This window comes from Bacillus rossius, chromosome 11, assembly GCF_032445375.1.
Source record: "Bacillus rossius redtenbacheri isolate Brsri chromosome 11, Brsri_v3, whole genome shotgun sequence".
NCBI classification, from domain to species: domain Eukaryota; kingdom Metazoa; phylum Arthropoda; class Insecta; order Phasmatodea; family Bacillidae; genus Bacillus; species Bacillus rossius.
The window spans coordinates 28,406,594-28,419,299 of record NC_086338.1 but is presented as its reverse complement, the minus strand read 5'-3'; the positions used below and the strand labels follow the sequence as shown (position 1 = coordinate 28,419,299).

Genomic DNA, 12,706 nt, shown 5'->3' with positions numbered 1-12,706 from the left:
TACTCAGTATTACAACTTCGTAGAAGTTGTTGGCGCCCACAAATTAAACTAAATGATTCGTTCTTTTGTTATTATCCTATAAATACATCAGAACGCGTCTAAGTACTTTCGAGTCTTACAAAGTCAAATATATTTATTATAAACAATAAAGATTTTGATAGCGAAGGCCCGTTTAACGTATGATAACTCGGATTACCTAATGCCAAAAAATGTTTTCTAAATACATTTTTGATACGACCAGCCATAACTGCATGGGTTCGAAAAATATTTTCACCGGACAAAAAAACGTAACTGCCATAGTAGACACCTTATCAAATCTGTTTAAATTGTTTGTAATAATATCATAATTATTTTCCAAAACTTTGTCTAAAACAATGTTTGATAAGATGCTTGGTGAGAAGGATAGAAAAATAATTAAAAAATTTGTACCTGATCGCTATTAAATTCCTTCATATTTATTTCATACATTTTACATATTATGTTCAAGAATCGATTATAATATTTTTGTTGACTAAGGAAGCCATGTATTTGAAATTGCTTGTAGGACAGAACCCCACTTATCTAAACACACGACCCTGTTTCCTCTTACGACGGCAGCGCGCGCTCTTGTACTGATAAGACACATCTTTAACAGCTATTTCCACGGAAACTGTAGAAGCAATTGAGATGGAGCTGCTTTAAAAAACTAATTCAATTCATTGTGAACATTTTTCTCGCTTTCGTCCCCCATCTATCTTTAACAGAAAAATTTTTTTCCGCTGGTCAACTTTTTGATGTGTCAGTTTGTGAGAAAATGAATTTCAATATATTAAAAAAATTATTTAAGTGAAACCTGTACAGTTTTTGTCTTAAAATTTGTTCGGTGGCGTCCTAAGGCATTAATTTACTAATAAAAAAAATCTGAATGAATTACACATGTAGGTTTTCTTTTTTTGATGTGAAACATATCGGAATACTTCAAAACAGTTCGCAGCGAATAAGTTATGTTTTTTAATTTTTTCGGACACCTAAAATATTGTTAAGTATTCAAAATAAGCATTGCCTGATGCGTATTTTGATTCTATACAATAAGAAAAAAAGCTTGGTCCAAAAATTAAAATTTTGTTTGATATTTGGCAATAACGCATGAAGAAACAAGGACAGTGCTAACGGCAATCGGCGTGTGTTAGAGAGAGAGAATGCGCCCATTTACTTCCACACTGCAATCTAAGAGTGGGATGCTCTATAGTATGTATATAATTTACAGCATGATATGGTAGGGATATTGATGAAGTTGTCAACAAGGCGATGATTAAGTAATTACAACAATGGAAGTTCTTGTAGTGCAAGCACAAGAATAGGGTGTTTTGGATTAGGAAGATTCACTCTCTTGTTTTGCACACAATATATATTTATTGAAGGAAATGCTTTATGGTATGAAAGTTTATTTATTTATATATATATATATATATATATATCTTTTATATATTATATATATATATAATATATATATAAGATATATATAAGATATATATATATATAAAGATATATATATATCTTATATATATAAGATATATATACAGTATAAACTCTATATAACTACACTTAACGGACTGAGCATTTTTCGGCGTTATAGAGAGTGGTCGTTAAATGGAGAGAAATAAATCATTTTGCTATTCTATAATAATATGTATTTACTAATATAGTACACATTTTACATGTCTATAAAACCATGATAGCATCGCTAGATCCAGATCTTCGTATTGAGGTTTCTTTAATTTCTTAGCAGATTTTCCATCCTCCTCTGCTTGCAGATTTTTTCTTTGTTTTTCCATATTGTAGACACGGTAGAGCGGCTAAATCCAAACATCACTGATATTTTCTCCCGCCTCTATTGAGGGTATTAATAACACTTTTTCGTCAATACACAAAGATTTTCGTTTACTCGCCATGTTTACAGTTTGAAAGTCTGTACTGTATGCAACTGCGATAGTGATAACGTGTAACAATTTGACAAAAGTCTAGTGACTGAGGTAAACATGTGCAAGTTCATCACACAAAAACAAAAGACAAAATTTCTTAGAATCTCCGGTACGTCTGTCGAAGTAAGCACGTGCTAGATAATACAACAACAAAACAGCAAACAAAAGAACGTACACAGCTACAGTTCTGATCAACTTCGGCTACTTAGAAAGTATGTACTGATTTATAATGCCATATTGTTGTCGTTAAATAGAGTGAGCGAGACGCTATAAAGATAGTATTATTGTATAGAAAACAAGGTAAATCAACCAAAGTCAAGCAATATCGACGTTTCTAGGAGTTCGTCGTTAAATCGAGTGACGTTATGAAGAGTTTACACTGTATATATATCTTGAAGATATATCTTCAGTATCATGTTCTATACTAGAATAAGACTGAAGTATACTTTACGCAACCCAAGAAGTTTCTACCATTTAAAAATAAGCAATTAAAATATATAAATATAGCATTGCTAAATATAGTAAACCAGGTGGAATTGTAGTACACAATACAATATCGAATATAATATATAAATTGTTTAGTGTTCCATACTAACATGCTTAGGGATAATGTACCCATACTTTATGATACCCTAGATGTTAAAAAAGTTAGAACAATCAATATTTAAGTTATTAAAAATTGGTATAGCAAAATATAGTAAACTAGACTGGATTGTAAAATTTATTACGGTACTTACAGTGAGTAGTTTATCTTCAGTTTCATGTAGTATACCAGAAAAGGTAGAGCATTAGAATATAATATGATACCAAAAAGTAATTTTCATAAAGAAAAGTATTTTTTGTGCAAAACACCATGCAAAATTTCCCAGCCCAAAACACTCCATATTTTTGTGCTCGTCCTGTAAGAATGTAGGGGTGGTAATGAAGTCAGCATCATCGTGTTAGTGACATCATTAATATCATTAAGGTATCGCGTTGTAGAATACTCAACTCACAAATTTCAGGTATATATCACAAAGAATTTTTGGATATTAGTTTGCTTTATTTTCAGTGTATTTATCAGACATCGTAGATTTTTAGAATGGAAAGAAAAAATCTGAAAACATAGTTTTCACACACTACACACATCTGTAAATTTTTCCTGAAGGGATGGTTTATTAATTCCTACTAGTTTGTGAAAAATAATAGTTTATAGATCAGGTACAATTATTTAACGATCATCCGACGCTGCGGCTTCGTGGAATGAAAAGTAAATAAAAAAGGAAAATATTTTTTTTCAAGAACTAGAGACATCCCTAATTTTACCTTAAAACAAGGTTTCTTAAATCATATTGGTTCATGAACAGTATAAAGCTTACATTACAATACCTGTTTTTCACATTGCCGGCATTAGTCATTGTTTACCCGTGATCGTGTATCTCTTTGTTTAGCACAACTTTAGACAATTATGGAGAATTAAATATATGCTAATTCTCCCATTTCATATAGTGAAGTTTATCCCTGGATCCTGAAGTCTTGATCCTGATGGCATGATCCTGTGGTACATGATGCCTGCTGTTTTATTTAGTATGTCGAAAGATCCTGTACATAAAAAAATTGTCATATAATAATATATTATGATTTTAAGTCGAATTAAAAAATATTACTTTTTTCAACCTACAATCATAACTATTTCTTATTTCGCAATTTCTTATATGTACAGAATCTTCCGACATACTGAACTAAAACAGCAAGCATTATGTACCACAGGATCAAGTCAACAGAATCATGCCATCAGGATCTTTTGACGTATTGAATTAAAACAGCAAGCATCATGTACCACAAGATCAAGCCAATACGATCCAGCCTTCAGGATCCAGGGATAAAATTGGATACACCAATCACCAGCCTTATCAAACACAAAATATATGACGGCTGTAATGAAAGAATTCCCTATAAGGTTGCAAAATTCAATGTGTCTGCTACTTCAGTGCACAGCCTGTATTCCTCATAGAAAATAAACGACGTTAACTGATCAATTTAAATTTTTGCCTCCCAATAGATCTTTTGTCAATTATCAGACAGGGCTGCTTCTTAGAACTGATAGAAAAATAAATTGACAAAATGTTTTTCACACACTACACATGTCTGTATATTTACTCCGAAGTAACGGTTTTGTAATTTCTACCAGTTTGTGAAAAAGTTAAATTTTTATATCTTACATTACAATACATGTGCTTTTACACTACTGCTGCAGTTCATTGTTTACCTGCAATAAATAGGATTATATTGTTACGAGCGTGAGCAAAGCAGGTGCAGCGCTAGCTGGCTGACAGGCTGCTGCCGCAACATGAGATGTGCCATGCGCACCTGGGTCACCGCTTCATCTCCCTGCAGCCCTCCGCTCCCCACGCGGCGCTGTTAGTTTGACATCCGAAACCTGACAGCTGCGGAGTTACGCGAGCCACCGACACGTGTTTCGAGAGATTTCTGCCGTCGTGTCGGCGCGGAATGATGCGACTGGCCCCAGCCGCGCTCGTGGGTTCCAGAAATGGCGGCTGAAATATAAAAAGAGGACGTTGGCCTGAGCAGGGGAGTTCAGAGTGAGAGAGAGAGTTCAGTCGGGAGTTCTCCCGCGGCGGAGTTTCCGGGGTGATAGTGCCGCGGGTGTGGCAGAGTGGCAAAGTCCTTGGACGAAGGTTCCAGGGCAGGAAGTAAGTGCGAAGTCCCTGGACGAAGGTTCCAGGGCAGAGAGTTCAGTTCCGGGCGATATTGTCGCGAGCGTGGAGGAGTCCCGAGCAAAGTTCCAAGCGAGGCGTCGAGTGGATCCTCGGCGAAGGCAAGTGTGTCGGTGGTGGCGGAGTTCCACGAGGGGTGCTGCGGCGAGAGCTGCGCCAGAGGTGCGGCTCAGCGAGGTGTGCGGAACGAGTGACTGGGGAATAAACATTTCTTTAAGTGCAATTGATTACTTGCTATTTGCTATTTTATAAGATTAATTGTAACTGGCATAAGTAGTGGCCATCAATAAAACTGTGTGTGTAGTATAATCTTTAATTGGGCTATCGTTTACGAACGCCCGTGGTAAATCATAACAATATGTTTTCCATATACTACAAATATTATTGAACTGACCCTTAAAGGAAGGTTTCTTAATTCCTACTGGTTTGTGAAAAAAATAACAGTATACAGCTTACATTACAATACCTATGTATCAACGCAATTGCCGACATTAATTGTTTACACGTATGGTTTTTTAAAAAAATTTTTTTGAGAACTTAGTCATGTAGGTTGTGTTATAATAATGAAGTTTGTTTAAATAATAACTGTATTGCAATTGTAAGGAATTTTTAATGCTTATATTTCATGTTTGTGTTTCGTTAGAATAAGTAATTGCATTATCAAAAGTTTGTTTTGTTGCATTGCATTTAAAGTACGTAACATTTGAGTCACGTTGTAACCGACAAGTCTTATGGGAGGCAAAAATTTGAATAGAATTGTTAAGGTCGTTCATTTTCTGTTGAGTAATACATGCTGTTCACTGAAGTAGCCAACACATTGCAGTATTTACAAGGAATTCTTTGATTACAGCTATTGTATATTGTGTGTTTTTTATCGCTGGTGTTTAAGGGTGTATGTCCCGTTCCAGGTCATGATTTTAGATTTATATTAATCACTGATCAACTTTTAGACATTTTCAATCTTTTAACTTTCACGAAATGAAAAATATATATAGTTGCATACTTTTTGCATAATTAGCTGCCAAAGTTACATTTTTAACCTTTTTGGGTTGTACAAATAAGGAGAATTTAATTTATTGCAGAACTGAAACTTTTTAGGATTAACTGCAATGCCACTGGCTACTTCAAGAAATGGTTTGCATTTCTATCACAAAAACTCATTTCATGTTTCTTGGCTGTCAAGATCATAAAAATTTTGAGAATTTTGAAATGTCAGATAAAATTAATTAATATTTTCTGAAAGAAATGCAAACCATTTCTTGAAGTAGCCAGTGGCATTGCAGTTAATCCTAAAAAGTTTCAGTTCTGCAATAAATTAAATTCTCCTTATTTGTACAACCCAAAAAGGTTAAAAATGTAACTTTGGCAGCTAATTATGCAAAAAGTATGCAACTATATATATTTTTCATTTCGTGAAAGTTAAACGATTGAAAATGTCTAAAAGTTGATCAGTGATTAATATAAATCTAAAATCATGACCTGGAATGGGACATACGCCCTTAATGTATCCCAGTTTATTTCTGGATCTTGAAGGCTTGATCCTGATGGCATGTCCTGTTGGCTTGATCCTGTGGTACATGATGCTTTCTGTTTTAGTTCAGTACGTCGGAATATCCTGCACATTGTGGGTTAATTACGGTGTGCAACGCTCCTAGTTGTGGTAGCCACTGAAATAAAACCTTGTGCTGGCCACTAGTAGTGGTAGCCTCTGTAATAAATCTCCTTGCTCTGTATTATATGGTATGTGTTCTCATGGGGTTATTGGCGCCTACTCTCTTTGCAGTAAATACCAGGAACGCTGCTACTGGATGGTCTGCCCAGACTGATAGTCCAGCTAGCACGTCACTTCCCTGTGTTACTGTCCAGAGAGTAATTATAAAAAGGAAATTTAGTAGTGTTGTGTGAATAGTGGACATTTGCATATAAATGAAATAATAATAAATGAAAAACATATGATTTTAATGGGTTATTGAATATGGGTGTGAAGTTACGTTTAACATATGATTAAGCGAGAACAACCAAGGTGTCAAACCTAGGTGTCGGGAATTAGATGCAAATGACGTCACTGGAACACATTGAATATCATGCCGGGTCTAGCTATACGTTGTCGGAGGCTTGAGGCTCTTTTCACAGGACCTCCAGGTGGTCTGCTGCTACACTGGAACACTGGATGCTGTAATCTGTAATTGTCGAACTACAGAAGCTCTGAGGTAGCCGGGTATCTGCTGAAGACTCGACTTCCCTCTCGTCCTGGAAAGTCTGGTTTAATCTGGATTGGTCTCACCAATCGTCGTGGCCGATCGCAGCTGGCGCTGCCCTCAGATGTCTGGAACCACTACGGGACGAAAAACGGGACCGACGCGGAAGTTGGCACTCGAAGTCGCCGAAACTCCCTATCTAGGATTTATTTAATCCAGATACAATCCTCTCAACTCGTAGAGCAGAGAATTCTAAGTAGGACACGATCGCGGATGACGCGAATCTTCTATTTCTCGGGCGGCAACCAAGGCTTTGGTTCGCCCCAGCCCGAGAAACATCTTCCCGCTGCAAGATGGCGATGGGGTCTCTCTTCTTCCTCCTAATAACTATTTACTTTCATTCCCTAGCAACCAAGGAGCTATCGATATCAGCAAACAGAATAAGCTGCATAGTGAAATTAAAACTTGGATGTTAGAGTGTAACAGAATCGAACTAAGACCAAATGAATAAAGTTTCCAAAGAATAATTCTTAGAAGACCCTGAAGTTGAAAGTGTGTTGTCTATGGCAATAAGATGTGTCATATCTGCTATACCTTGGTTGTCCTCTTTACAATAAAATAATAATTTACATAATATTCGCTCATGAAATATACAATTAATATTACAATAATAATAAAAATAATAATCATATAACTGTAAACAGTTGTACTGGTTACAACATATAAGAATTTGGGAAATAAGAAAGAATTATGATTGTAGTATGAAAAAAAAAATCCTTAACATTCGACTTACAATCATAATTCATTATTATATGACAATATTTTTTGACGTGATAACGTCTTAAAAATCGATAAACGCTGGCTGCACGCAAGAAAAAGCATGACTCATTGACACGTTCCGCCTGAGCCGAGCTTGCAAGTACCGGCCAACCACCGTGCGAGAAAATATTCTATAATATCAAACAGGTTAAGGCGGGCTTTTTAACTAATTGTTCGTGATTATATTTAAACAAATTATTTAAATTCATTTTGCAAAAAAATGTAAATAATATTTGAAAATTAAAAAAGTATGCAATTTTTCATCAATGTTTTCTTACGACGTTATCACGTAAAAGTATCGTCCGTAAACCGACTTTACAGACAACCCCCTTTTTAAGTACAGGATCTTCTGATGTAATGAATTAAAACAGCAAGCATCATGTACCACAGGATCATACCATCAAGATATTTTGACATACTGACCTTAAACAGCAAACATCATGTAGGTACCACAGGATAAAGCCAAGAGGATCATTCCACCAAGATCATACCTTCAAGATCCAGAGATAAACTTAAATATATGAAATGGATGAATTAGAGTACATATTTTTAATTCTTCATAGTTGGCTACAGTTGTGCTAAACAAAAAGATACACAATCATAAGTAAACAATGAATAGCAGTGGCAGTTTGAAAATACAGATATTGTAATGTAAGGTTCAAATTGTTATTTTTCACGAACCAACAGGAATTAAGAAACCATCCCTTCAAAGTAAATTAGGGACGTGATTTTATTTATTTTTCCTTTCCATTCTAAAAAAGCCCTGATATCTAAGTATTACCATCGCAGTTAAACAATGAAAGGAAGCGGCAGCGTAAAAGCACAGGATTTATAATATAAGATTATCGTCATCCCTCCGAAGGCCATAAAGCCCGGCCTCCACCCGCCAGTATTAAACCCAGCTAACGGAACGCAACCCTAGCCCAGGTCACGTGAGTCAAGCGAGCCTTCGACGTCGGTGAGTGTTTTCACAGGTTACGCCCATGACAACTCCGCCAAACAGTTCTTATGCATCATTAATTACTGTGAGTAATTAAGTGATTTTTAATTAACAAAACAACCCTTAAGAGTGAAAGTGCATCGTAGGTGTGCAGCGGTTTTCCCCGTGGGAAACCGCAATCAATAAAACGTCCAGAACATCCCTTGCGGCCTTCCGCCAATAATTAACCACAGCATTAATCAACCTAATTCACCTCCCTGTTTTCACCTGCAAATTGCCACTGGAGAAGTCAACAAGTGACAGACAGTCTCCAGCTTGACTTTTGATTTTCAAATATTATTAATCTCAATTTTATTATGTATTATTATTATAGGCCTTCCGCCAACTAATTCAGACAGATGTCATTAAGATACGAGGGTTCTAGAAATAATAATGTCTAAGTATTATTATAAATTTGGAATAACGGCACATTAGAAAGTTCGGCACGTTATGACGCTTCCTCCCCTCCCAAGCCGGCACAAAGCGGCGGTAGAGTTTTACTCACGGGCCGGGGCGGACGTGTGATCCCGTGGGGAGACTTCAACTTTTGTACTCCTGATTCTTCATACTGGTAAATATCATAATTCATTAAAACCTCTTTTCCCTCTCCCCGCTTGCCCCCGTGCCCTTTTCCGGTGCAGGGCTTAACCCGGCCGCGTTAAATTTTGCTCGTCGCGCAACAACGGTTCGCGACGCAGTCACTTTACGGTCCGGGCCGACTTCCGCGAACAGAAATTAATATAATTCGTCGAGCATACGCCTGCCGACTACAAACTTAAAAGACTTGTCCCTTAATATTACCTTCGCAGGCCCGCGACTCACACAGGTGAGCCCGGGCACGAAGCTAGTTCCAGTTCATCACGGGAGTGGCCATTAACCCACTCAAACTCTTCGACGACCCTCAAACCCATGTAGGGATCTTATTTGCAAGTGCCGCAACGTAACACGTAATTAATTATTCAGTGCGAGTTTGTGTAGTGCCAACGTATTTTGTCAAGTATAATTGTGTAACTTGTGCCCATCCACACTTTTGTGAGATGCGGAATTAAAAACCAGCACCTAAATACCATTTTCTTTATTTCGTAGACGCCTCCTGAACAATAAGGAAACAGTCCTCTACACTGTTTAGGGCCAGTGCGTATTAGAAGCTGGGACTCCCTCCCACCATCAACAGCCGCCGATCCTAGTGGAACACGCAGGGGCAAAAACCCACGACCACCTCGGCTAATCCTCGAATTAACCTGGCGCCCGCCGGAGATTTCCTATAGAGCCACTGAAAACCACTAGGACCGCCCCGGATCTCAATCACGAGACCGCGGGTGACGGCAAGATATAAAATTTAAATTTGTTCATGAACTAGTAGGAATTACGAAACAATCCCTTCGAAGTAAATTTAGGGACGTGGGTAGCGTGTGAAATGTTTTCCGATTTTTTCTTTCCATTCTAAAAAGCCGCGACGTCCTATAATTACCATTTTCAGATCCGCCCCTCTACTAGATTATAAACCAGAACAAAATCTACAACCTAACATCCATACTATAAATAGTGATCATTTCTCTACAATCTTTATGCAGTATTACTTAATGAAAAGCAAATACACTAGTTAAATACCTGTAAACAGTCAATATCGTAAGGCTACCAGGCAATTAAAAAAAAAAAAAAAAAAAAAAAAAAAAAACATTTTAAACTTGAAGGAAGAAAAAAATGCCCAATAATTGTTTTTTTATTCTCATACTTTATACATAGAACATATAACACGCAAGACATGTTTATAGTCATAGAGTTAGGAGTTGTCAGCAGAGTGTTTGATCTGGCCTAATTGAAGTTATTATATTACCTCGCTAGCGTCCAATTATTTCAAATAAAACCAAAACTAAAAAGTTAAAGTAAATGTGTGGTAAACGAAAAACTAAAGACCTGAAATAGTAAAGGCCCTAATTACACTTTCTAATATTAGACTCCAAATATATTTAACTAGTAGAAGTGAGCATTTCTTGAACATTTCCTTCATCAATAAATTCTTATATGCGTTCTTATTTAAATTATTGTGTGCTATATACGTTTTTGAGATTATTTCAAGAGATCACAAACAAGACAGTCTTGATGAAGACCATCTTATGATTGTCCCATATTTCTTATTTCTGAGAGGGCATCCTTCTCTCTCATAGTCATGCTTGAGAATACCATAATAAAAGTATGTTTTATAGTTGCTGAGACTGAGCTTAAGAAAACGATCATGACAATCTTTGCCAAGAACACTGCATAAATGTCTCAGACAATTGCTTATTCTGATCGCAGTGCAGAAAATGGCTGATTCTCGTGAACCTCGTATTTTTTAACTTATAAATCTTGTATGGAATGCTGAAGTAAACTGATATGTGTTTTCAAAGAGTTTGACGACATTCCCGCTGCCTGATTAAGTTTCGAGTGAATTTTAAGATGAAAATGATCTCAGGGGGCAAAAACGAGGAGTTCGACCTCGTGGCTGCAGGCAGGAGTGCATTGCGGTTTTAAACCAACCACCTGGGCTGTTCAGGCCACCCAGGACGCCTTGAAAATAAAAGGAAAACCGACTGAAAATATACTGCACTTTATTAAAACTGACACACTTACTTGTCCAATGCCTGGCCGAGTCTGTTGTCAGACCATCGCTTCACGATTGGTTCAACACATTGACGATGCGCGCGAACAGGATAGGTTGCAAACTCGTGTATTATGATTTATCCTGTGACCGTTACTAACATGAAGGCTGCGGCAAATTATCGCGGAGCTGATATACTGCAACTATTTATATGGTGAATGAAGTTAAACATATAATGACAGCAATTAAAAAGCAAACATTCTTAAAGGTGGTTGCAGAGTCTAACCCACTACAATGCGAATGTCTCAAATTCTGCGTAAGCCCGGCTAGATGGAAACATACGTGAGTCACAGTCACTTCTTACAGGTTTACAAACATATTACTTGGTTAGATTGCAAATACATATATTACACACTTAAAATCAGCTAAATTAAAGACATGTATATTAAAGAGTTATTACATGACACTCGAGGCTTGCTAGAAGCCCTTAACAAATAACGGTTCACTGGCGTCGAGGCCTGGAAACTGCGTATGATTCAAGTCCGCTGTCCGAATACTTAGGAGGTGAAAAATTACGTAGAATGTTGAAATATCCCTGTTGGGATTAAAATAAATTAGGCGAAGAGCCACATGTAAGAACGTACGGCTGAGTGGGGTCAGCGCAGAGCTAAATGAAAATATTGAGTAAACTTTAACTATATTGCGATGAACTGGACGTGGCGCGAAACTGTAGGCTCTGCATTCGCAGAGCGACCGACCCCTGTGAGCTCCCGACGGCAACTGGCGCGAGAGCGCCGCGCGACCTCGTGCCAAGACGCGTGTAGCGCGGGAAAACAGCTCCAACCAGTTTTGGACTTAAATGTTATATTAGATATTACATGATTATTTAACAATTGCACATAATTTTCATAATATTATTTCAGTATATTTTAATTGTTATTAATTTGGTTGTTTTTGACGCCGCTGTCGAGCACAGACCGTTATGTGCCCTCAACACCTAAATTAGGGCCTGTGCTACGAACATGCCCGCTCGTGCAGAAGAGGGAAGGGGGGGGGGGGGGGCGCAGTGCCTCGAACGGCGTGACATAAGTCATGGCCGGCTGTGTGTACGAAGCGCCCGGCCAGGTGTGGCAACGGGCAACGGAGACACAGTGCATATGCAATAATAATTACAAACATTAACTAAAACTTTTGATGTATCTAATATTCCTTAATAATTAATTAATGTAAATGTAAATGCTTTTGGTTCACAAAACTGGCTGGCATCATCTTCCCGCGCTCCGTCACTTTCCGCGAGAGATCAAGCCCTCCCCGCGCCAAAATCAGCATGTAGCTTCAATAGGTAATATTTCCGAATCCGTTTTCATCTGCTCCACGGGCGGCCCTAAATCGACCGTATGACATGTCGTACAATTCTTCAGTAAAGATGTGTGACTCGACCACGAGTCGTT

At 37.5% G+C, this 12,706-nt stretch overlaps 1 protein-coding gene across 10 annotated transcripts in view; it reads right to left on the bottom strand.

The window, feature by feature from the left end:
• LOC134536741 (gastrula zinc finger protein XlCGF8.2DB-like) overlaps positions 1-10,405 on the bottom strand; it is a 57,871-nt gene extending 47,466 nt beyond the window's left edge. For 4 of the 10 annotated variants that reach the window (XR_010075859.1, XR_010075860.1, XM_063376637.1 and 1 more), the window contains exons 1-2: positions 10,286-10,328; positions 8,119-8,273 (exon numbers count right to left, since the gene is read on the bottom strand). The gene's annotated coding sequence lies outside the window, so the exon portion shown is untranslated. Of the gene's footprint in view, positions 1-2,698; positions 2,861-3,329; positions 3,569-8,118; positions 8,274-10,285 lie in introns of those variants that run through there. The other 6 variants (XM_063376642.1, XM_063376640.1, XM_063376639.1 and 3 more) reach the window with 4 other exon arrangements.
• Between the last annotated feature and the right edge of the window lie 2,301 nt (positions 10,406-12,706).